Below are 10,350 nucleotides of genomic sequence, written 5' to 3' on the forward strand. Positions count from 1 at the left end.
AATGGTTTTATTAGATTGAAAGAGATTTATAGAGTAGGAGTCATGACAGTATACTGAAGTCATGCTTTTACAAGACTATAAAGTCAAGATGAGAAGCATATTTAATTCATGGATAGCAATCAAAATTGGGGTCTGATATGATTTGAATGGGATTTAAGAAGACAAATGTAGTCTTGTGGCAAAGACTCAGAATTGAGCCAGATAGACTTAGGGTCTAATATTTGTTCCACTACTTATAAATGGAAAGACCTTGTGCAAGCTTGTATTCTTCTTCAGCCAAACAAACAAATCTACTGTGAATCTGTGAATCCCTGGACATGAAAAACACTAACCTCAGGAAAATGGGCACCTCAAAGGGGGAGAAGTAGAAAACAGTGACTGGAAATAAGGGAACAGATGAAACCAGCTAATGCAGAAGCAAATATGACAAAGACAAGTGTTTTCAATTATGGGTTATGGGGAGCATTTATATCACTCTTAACTTCACTAACTTAAATATTTAGAGCCAACTTAGACAAACTACTTCTGAAGTGTTTGATACAAGATCATGGATATTGCAGATATTTTCAATGAAAGCTATTTCATAGGTTTTTTTTTTTTTACAGTACTACAATGAGAATACTACAATGGACAATAAAGGATAAAATGGATGTGATAGAAGAAAATTAAAATTATTGGACTTTCACTTACAGCCAAAGTGAAATAAGAAGGATTAATCTTGCTTTTCCACTTACAGCAATGTCAAAATAGTCAAGTTATATGTAGCAACATTTTTTGAGATCAAGGATGTGACACAATAAACGACAACGCCGCTGGAGAAATGTGAGACAAATAAAGTGAGCCCTTAGCGTTGCTCTAGCTTATTGATCGAGAATGTTCCCAGAGGTGAGTATAAGAAAGGAAACATGTCCATCTCAGAGGTCTTTCTGAGGTAAAGCGGGGGGGGGGGGGGCAACTCCTGAGAGGCTAGATTTCACAAGAAAGAGTATCAGAAAGGACAGAGCTTTGTAGAAAGAGGGTTGTAGTAGATCTGCAGAGGAAGTCTATTGAGTACCCAGTTGAGTAACAGTCCACAGAAGCATGTGAAGAAACTACCCGAAGTCAAGAAAAGAAGAATCCAAAAAAGAGCCCATCTACCCTCATCTAGGGCCAAGCAAAACCATAAAATGTAGTAATTCATGAAGCACTAGATAGAATACTCAGAATGGCTTTATCTTACCAGTAGAAGGAATTGATTTTAGACTAATTGGTCCTCTGATCCTATGTTTAAAAAAAAAAACAAAAAACAACTTTACACCCACAGAATCAAATTGTTTCCAATATCCAAGTCCTAATATTTTAGAACAATGCTCTCAACTATCTATAGGAATATAAAAATATACAACACACAAGAAAGTAAAACTCCTAATATATAGAAACTTTTCTGAAGAAAGGTGTACCATGTCTGTATGTTGAAAGCTACAAACACTAGTGAAGCTAGATAAGCAGAATTAAATAGAGAAATATACTATGTCCAGAGATTTGAAGTCTCAGTATTTCTAATATAACAGTTATTTTCCAAATTGATATAGATTCAATGCAACCAAAACATATCAAAATTTTATGGAAATTCTATAGATCCATCTTAGCCAAACCAATTTTCTAAATGAAGAAAAAACTTAACTGATTTGTAAGTTTATTATGAAGTTATAGTAATCAAAGCATATTGATGTCATTATAATCAAATAGATCAGTACTATGAAACAGATGGTCTAGAAATGAAGGAGAGACTCACATGTGTTGGTTTCTCAACCAAGGAGAGGAAGAGTTTTATAAATAGTGACCAACAACTTGCTGATACAGCAACAGGAATTTTGATTTAAAAAATCAGGAATACCAAATAATAAGACTAAGAAAGAATTATAGATCCAAATGTGAAACATATAATTATACAACTTCTAGAAGGAAAAGTTAAGGGAAAAACCTTTAGAACCTTAGGCAGAATGCTCTCAGACATGACACCAAAAATACAATCTTAAAAAAAAAAAAAGATTTCACTAACACTATGAACTTCTTTTCAAAAGAACTTGTGGAGAGAACAAAAAGGTTAAGGAATAGCCTAGGAAAAATATTTACAGATGACACATCTGGCAACAGGGTGTGTATATGTAGGTTGTGTATAAATCAGTAATAAATAATATATTAGATATATGATTGGTATGAATAACAGTATATAAAAATAGAATTTAAAAAGCTGAAGATGTAGCAAAAGATTTAAATGCATATATTTTACCAAAATAAATATCATTCTAGAAACTTCCAACATTTCCATTGTGATAAAAAGCCAATGAGGGCAGCTTGGGAGGAGGAGGAAAAGCTAGTTGGGAAGAAGAGCCTTAGGTGATTTTTCAGAATTATGGCTCTATTCACTATCTTGCTTCATAAGTGTGTGCATATAACAAAACTTACCAAATTATATACATCAGGTGAAGTTTATTGAAAGTAAATTATATCTCGCAAAGACCTTAATATAATTAGTGGGAATGCGCTTGTATTGGCAGACAGGAAGCAATCAAAGATGACTCAGAGAATGTCAAGGGATCAACTTTGGATGAGTAACAAGTGTTTTGATTTTATAATAGCGAAGAGAGAGGAGAAACAGACTGAGAGAGAACAATGGTGAATTCCTTTGGGGACGTGTTGAACTTGAGATGCACAGGTAGAGTGGTCTAATAAACAGAATAAAACTAGGTCCTGACTTTGCAAGAAGCAGGAGCTGTGGATAACAATGGTCAAGTCTTTCCCAAAGTGATGACTGAATTCCTGCAAATGGACAAGATTTCAAAGAGGAAAAAAGAACAATATGACAATTTAAGGAATGTCTTGAATTTAGAGGCTGAGAAAAGACCAAAAATGATAAAGATGCAAAGGTTAGAAAATGATCACATATAATATTAAGACATGCCACAAACTGAAGGCATGAGAGTTTCAGAGATTAATTGGTTTCCGGTATCAAACACAGCATCAACGTTGAGGAAGATGAGGACTGAGCAACAAGTAGGCGATTAGTAATATTCTGATTAAACACAGCAAGCGGGAGCATTGGTAGAAAGGGGTCTTCCTTCCAATGCTTTCCTTAGAAAAGGAAGCAAATGGGCTCTTTTTCATTTAGGGAGAGAGGAGAGGAAAAAGCAGCAAGACCAGGAGAAGATGGAGGAAGGAAGCTAAGAGGAAAAGAACTTTTTCTTTTCCTTCCTTCCTTTCTTTCTTTCTTTCTTTCTTTCTTTCTTCCTTTCTTTCTTTCTTCCTTTCTTTCTTTCTTTCTTTCTTTCTTTCTTTCTTTCTTTCTTTCTTTCTTTCTTTCTTTCTTTCTTTCTCTCTCTCTTCCTCCTTCTGTTCCTCCTCCTCCTCTTCCTCTTCTGCTTCTGCTTCTTCTGCTTCTTCTAGTTCTTCTTCTCCCTCCTCCTCCACCTCCTCCTCCTCCTCCTTTGTTTTTGGTATTTATTTTTGTGGTCAGAGATGCTTCCTGTGACTTACTCCCTCAGGTTACATTTATAATTAGTACTTGGAGCCCAGGTCAATGGTGGAAGAGTGGGAGAAGATTTTATTTTGCTATCTGTGGAGTTGGAAGGTCTATCAGATAGTTTTTGTCCCAGCTGTAACAGAAATACAGCCATAGGGGAGACACTGCCACCTACACTGTGGTCAGGGGTCATCGCAAGCAATCAAACAGTGTGCCCTGTCTCTGAATTGAAGAGGGTCAGTCTATGCTGTCTTTTCTTAGGGACCTCAGATACTGGGTGTGTTGTGTTCTATCTGACAAAGTGATGTCAACTGTAAGCTGTTATTTTGTGTGGTTAGCAGATGAATAAATCTTGGCAGGGACACAGACTGGCATGGCGTGGCATGGGACAGGAAGCATGGGCACTCACGGAGACTGCCAGCCAGTGAGGGCTCCATGCTAACTTCTGCAGTCTGTGGCACGTTCTTCACTTCTCTCATCATTCTGGTTTTTAATCAGTGCAATAGTGATTAATAATGTTTGGTTTTGTATCTGTTTAGAGTCTGTTTTTCTCTGTCTACCATCCACTCTGCCAACTCTCCTCTCTCTATGCCCAGAACATAATAGAAAATACTTTCCCTTACTCTACATGGACCTGAGCAGTACTTTCCTCTGACACTGTGTGTGTGTGTGTATGTGTGTGTGTGTGTTGGGTTTTTCTTCCACACATCAGCTCTCTGTTTCTCACAATCAGTCTCAATTCTGACATTGTTTACCTGGAGATAACACCAGTCCCTCAACACTGTTCTTATCTCAAATGCAAATGTGGAATCCCAGATTGTGGCGGTGCTTTTGACTGTAAACTCTAAACTGGGGCTGGGAAGGTGGCTCAGTGGTAGAGAGCTTGCCTTGCATGCATGAGGCCCTGGGTTTGATTCCTCAGCACCACATGAGCAAAAAGAAAAAAGCCGGAAGTGGCGCTGTGGCTCAAGTGGTAGAGCGCTAGCCTTGAGCTGAAGAGCTGAGGGACAGCGCCCAGGCCCAGAGTTCAGGCCCCACAACCGGACCGCCCCCCAAAAAACTGTAAGGCACCCATGATCCTTCTCAGTTTAGATCACTTGCTAGAATGGTTTCAGAGCTCATGAAAACACTTCACAGGTTTATTATTATTCATTTATTAGAATAGAATACAACTCAGAAAACTGCCAGGGAAAAGAGAAGTGTAGGGCAAGGATCAGAGGAAGGGATGCAAAGTTTCAATTCCCTGTTAGGGACAAGAAACCTAGAGCTTCTCCCAACCCCGTCCTTCAGTCATGGACGCTTCTTCATAGAGCCCACAATACATGATTAACTCCATTCCCAGCTTGGTGCAAGTGGAGCTGGAGCCCAAAGTACCAACCATAGCTTCTGGAGTCCATCAAGGGTCATTTGCCTACAGCAATGGACACTCCAATCACCCTGGAAGTTCCAAGGACAAAGGAGCTCTGAGTTAGGAAGCAGAGTCAAAGACTAAATATTAGAACAAATGATTTTCCTAGCACCCCTATTGCTCAGGACATCACAGGAGTTTTAAAGATTCTGTGCCAGGACACAAAGACCAAGACCAGAATATACATTTCTCACCAGAAATCATAGTATCATAGATGAGCTCTTTCACTCTACCATCTTGAGCCACATCGCCACTTCCAGTTTTCTGGTGGTTAATTAAAGATAAGAGTCTCAGGGACTTTCTTGCCCAGGCTGGCTTGCAACTACGATTCTCAGATCTCAGCCTCCTGAGTAGTTAGAATTACAGGTGTGAGCCACTAGCGCTCGTTTTAACCAATGACTTTTAATACCTTGTGTTGTTGTCTTGATGATTTGCTTCATTTTATCTGTATTTCCAAATTAACGTCTATGCTCTCTCAGGGCAGGAACATAGCATCTCATGTAGAATTTGCATATGTCATTGTGCCATGTACGTGAAGTGCTGACAGAATTTTCATCTGTTTCAGAATTTGGAAACTTCAGCTACTGTTATCAGTAGTTTTCTTTCTTACTTGTATGATTTAAGATGTGGTAATGGTGCTGTGGCTGAATTTCTAAAAAATATTTTAACCTTTCCACTTACATCCTAAATCCTTGGTTCTTATTTGTCTTTGAATTTGTCCTTGAAAGAGGCCTGCTTTGTTGGCATCCTGGCTTCTGAGTTGCTGTGTTTCTTAACTTCATCCGATTTCAATTCTACGCAATAAATAATAGCCATTTGAGATAGAGTTTTAGCTATGAATAGCTTCTTTCCTCATAACTTCATCTTATATTTATTGCCTAAAATGATAGATGGAAAGTCATCACCTAGCAACTGGCACATTTTTCTCTTGTGGTCTGGTTACTTGTAATGATTGACTATTGCTATTGCTCTGCGTGCTTGTCCTGGTCAAAAATGGATCTAAGGATTCTATAAATAGAGGCCTATTTACATACTCTCACCATCATCTGTGCAGCCTACTGGAATGGGTTCAGTTGTATAGAATACTTTTGTCTAGCTATTTGTTTCTAACGCCTTCAAAGGGAGTAGCTAGTTCAAACCTATCTAGAATTTTATACTTACAGTAGCTTTTATTGGTTCTGTTATCTCCACTTCCTGATCTCCTTTTTGGAGACTAGCTTTTGTGGCTCTGTAAAGAAAGCAACTAAGGACTTCCAGCAAGAATGAGCACAAAGATTTTTTATATTGCTTCGTGTTCATTTCTTGTACATTGCTCTGTCACAAAAATTAATGCTTTGTACTTTAAAAGAGCCTTTCATCCCCAAACCTCAAAGAACTTTATAAATAAGTAAGTATGATTATCCGCATTTACAGGTTGGCAATGATGCACAATGCTGTGGAGAGAGCACAGTGCGCATTATTGCCAAACTCAGGAAGAAGTTCATTTTAATTAAATGCATACAAAATTCATTGCTTTGTGTACACTACGTTTGTATATGTAAACGAGGTTTCCCTAGGTCTCAATAGACCATGGATATTAACAAAGATAGAATCGTGATAAACTTCGGTTTCTCTGGTACTTCCCTCCTCCTGCATAATTCAAGGTCTCGGCATCCTCTAGATAGTTAGGGGTCCCCGGGGAGCAATCTCTCCTGTGCTCCAGAACTGCCCATCCCTACTGGGCTTCTCTGCTTTACTGAGCATGGGCATCACAGATACTGAAATACAGCTTTGCTCCCACTGCATAAAACCCATCTGTCCCTAGGTGCTCAAGGTTCACAGTGCCCCAGTGACACAGTGGGGGTGGGGGTTGTGTTCTCTTCCTTTTTATTTGCTCTAGGGGGGCAGCAGTGAATCATTTGAACTCCAGTACTTTGCCAGGGGATTTTCTGCATGTGTGTGCATGTGTGCGTGCATGCATGCATGCGTGTGTGTGTGTGTGTGTGTGTGTGTGTGTGTGTGTACCAATACTGGAACTTGAGTACAGGGCCTGAGTGCTGTCTCTTAGATTTGTTTACTCAAGACTGGGGCTCTATCCCTTGAGCTCCACTTTTGGCTTTTTGGTGGTTATCTGGAGATACGAGTCTCATGGGCTTTCCTGGCTGGGCTGGCTTCAATCTGTGATTCTCAGAGATGATCACAGAGATGAGCTACCTGTGCCCAGTGCAAGGAGATTTTCTTTTCAAAGGAAGTGATACATTTACTCCCCTCCCCCGCCCCCCCCCCCCCCACAAGGCGCTGGGCTCTGAGATACAGCCTGATAATGTATATGTTGTTGGATTCAGATCCTAGTGCTAGCCACTTAGCTCTGCTGCTCTACCTTCCTGGTTCTGTACTCATAATTTACATATGAGTAAAGATAGAAAAGAAAAAGAAAGAAAGAAAAAAAGGAGGTCTTGTTCTTCAGGATCTGGTCTCATAAAATCAGCTAGGCATCCATCTTCCCGTTGAAACAGGAAATTTTCACAAGATAATTCTACTGTGACCAGGACAGATGGAGACAATAAGCAGATTTTTCTATAGTCATGTTGAAACACAGTTGAAATCATGAGCATTGTTCAAAACACAAAAATGGACAACTGGGGCTGGGAAGGTGGCTTAGTGGTAGAGCGCTTGCCTTGCATGCCTAGGCCCACATAAGCAAAAAGAAAAAAGCCAGACGTGGTGCTGTGGCTCAAGTGGTAGAGCGCTAGCCTTGAGCTGAAGAGCTGAGGGACAGTGCCCAGGCCCAGAGTTCAGGCCCCACGACCGGACACCCCCCCCCCAAAAAAAAAACCCCGCCAACTATTTCAGCTAAAAGAGAAGAATGCTGTTAGTACAGAAGAGTCTATCTGGGGTTGGACGTTTTAATAAATCTTATCTTAAAGTGAGGCTAAATCTGTAACTGGTAACAAAGTAGCTTAGTAGCTTTGTCTTCCTTTCTTGTTCTGATGCTGGAGATCAAATTCTGGGTCTTAAGCATGCGAGGCAAATGCTCTACTACTGGGATACACTTTCAGCCTCCAGCCCCCATTTATGTCAGCTTCCAACCAAGCATAATGTCTTTCCCTTCAACTATCACATCCAAAATTACCCACCATGAACCCATATCCTAACAATAAATACTTTCCAATATCACTTATTGAGAATCCTTGACATTCTCTATGACTTTCCCACTTTAATGGGCAGAATACCAGTTTGTCTAACTTATAGATATGTCCTTGGAGGTCCATGGGGGATGCTGGCATCTGAGTAGACACAACAATGGACTCTCTTGCTCTCTCACCATTGCTTCTGACATTTTGTTGGGCTTGGCCAAGAGAGGAACCAATAGAGAATAGGAAAGGAAGAATACGAGCATTCTTCCTTGTTCCTTCTTCTTACAACCAGTGTGCTCTCTTCTTAGATAGCTGTAATCACATAAGTTCACCCTTGTAACTAATCTGGAACCACAGCATCAGCTTTTATTAATTCCCTTCAGTTTTGACCATTCTTTTGTATGCCATCGTTTTATTATTTAAGGTCAGAGTGTTATGGATTCATTGCTGAGATCAGTAACAGCCAAAGTTTTCTTCCTGTATTTTCCTCATTATTCTCTGATACTTTTCTCTTAGGATGTCCTCTTTATGAGCTGCTTATCTAGACCTCTTGCAAGAAGGCCTCATGCTTGTGGCCTTGCCAGATTACCACACACATTCAAGGTAGGCACAGTCATGCAACAACAAATATACTTTTGCTGTCCTAGCTAACATGGTTAATAGGTTTAGGAAAGGTTTAGGAAAGTTATTAAATTTTTTTAAGTTATTAAATTTTGAGATCAACTGACTGGCATTTTTTCCCCTTTCCTTTTTAATGTGTGGTAAGGAAATTGCAACTGCATGCCACTTGTGGAAATCAAGTCCCATTTAGGGAAAAGAAAACAACAAGTGTAGTTGCAAAGAAGTATATATGCTAGGAAACCCATTCACACTTACAAAGTACAGAGAATATTAATCAAATGCATCAATGGCCCTAACCACAGATTACCTACAAGATCTTGCTTAATTAACACATTTAGAGATATTTAGGATAGTAGAACTTAAAAGGAAATTAAAACCAGTCACAGAACAATTACAAAGTCCAGGGAACTCGGTAGACAAATTTTCTTTCCTGGAAGCTGCTCTACAAAAAATAAAAAATAAAAATCCAAGTCTGGCAAATGCTTTGTTCTAGCATGCAATTTGCTCTCCTGGTAACTCAGTTTGGTTCTAATATTGCTTAATCAAAAAAGATACTTTATTTTAAAATATGTGATTTTTCAAAAAGCTTTCTTGCAGATAAAGTTGCTGCAGAAGTCTGCATTGGGACTGTGTTTCTTCAGTCCTGAGGGAATACATTTTCACTTTTATAATGTAAGTCAGTATAAAAATAAGATTTTCTTGAAGGGGATTGTTTATATAGCCATGCTTCAGGACATGTGTAGCCCATCAGTCAGCTACACCAAGGCTGTCAGCAGAAATTTGAAGGCCCTGAGGGTTCTTTTACACAGAACTAAGGATGGATCTAGGGAGTTAGCAAAGAGGTAATATGTGTACTGAAACATTTGAATTGTAACAAAGAAAAAAGGGTGAGGCAACAAAAGGAATTCCCTGTTTCTCTTATTTTTGCTTTTGAGGTTCTAGGGATCAAATCCAAGGCCTTGTCCATGCCGGGTTAAGTGTTCTACCATGGAGCTACCCCTCCAGCCCAGAATCCTCTACTGTCAATATCTTGCCTCCAGGAAACCACAAAGGTACCTGGGGACTCTTCTCTGGGGGTAATTATCTTCAAAGACTGAAGAAAGCTTTCTGTTTCTCCTTTTGCTTAAATGTTTTCATATAAAATAATTATTTTAAGTGAGCACATCGTAGAAATGGACGTTTTTACATGAATTTAAAGATTAAAATGGAACATTCGAGGAAATTTCAGAATGTAGTGGGCTGTTGTGATCCATAACCTCAGACCCAAAGGGAACACTCGAACTTTCATATCTTGTGTTAGGCATTATCTGCAAGCTAAATGTATCATATAAGGCTGAGCGTTTCATTTTGGACTTGGAAATGTGCAAGAGAGCTACTAGCTATATGGAGAAGTCAATTAAGCTCTCTGAGCCTGGTCTCATCTGGGAAATGACTGAAATCATGGAGCTCTTGTGAAGATTAAATGTGAGCTCACTTAAAGAGTTCTGCACTGTTTTGGCCTCAGATGTTAGCGATTATTATTCTTGGTGATATATAAGCTTTTTTTTCTGGCAGTACTAGGATTTGAACTCAGGGCCTTGACCTTGGTAGGCAGATGTTTTACCATGTAAGCCACAGTCTTAGCCATTTTGCTTTTATTACTTTTCAAATAAGATATCCCTTTTGGCCTGAGCTGGCCTGAACCTCAATTTTCCTATTTATTC

This window comes from Dipodomys merriami, unplaced genomic scaffold (genome assembly GCF_024711535.1).
Source record: "Dipodomys merriami isolate MVZ:Mamm:240054 unplaced genomic scaffold, mDipMer1.0.p SCAF_4, whole genome shotgun sequence".
Taxonomy (NCBI): Eukaryota; Metazoa; Chordata; class Mammalia; order Rodentia; family Heteromyidae; genus Dipodomys; species Dipodomys merriami.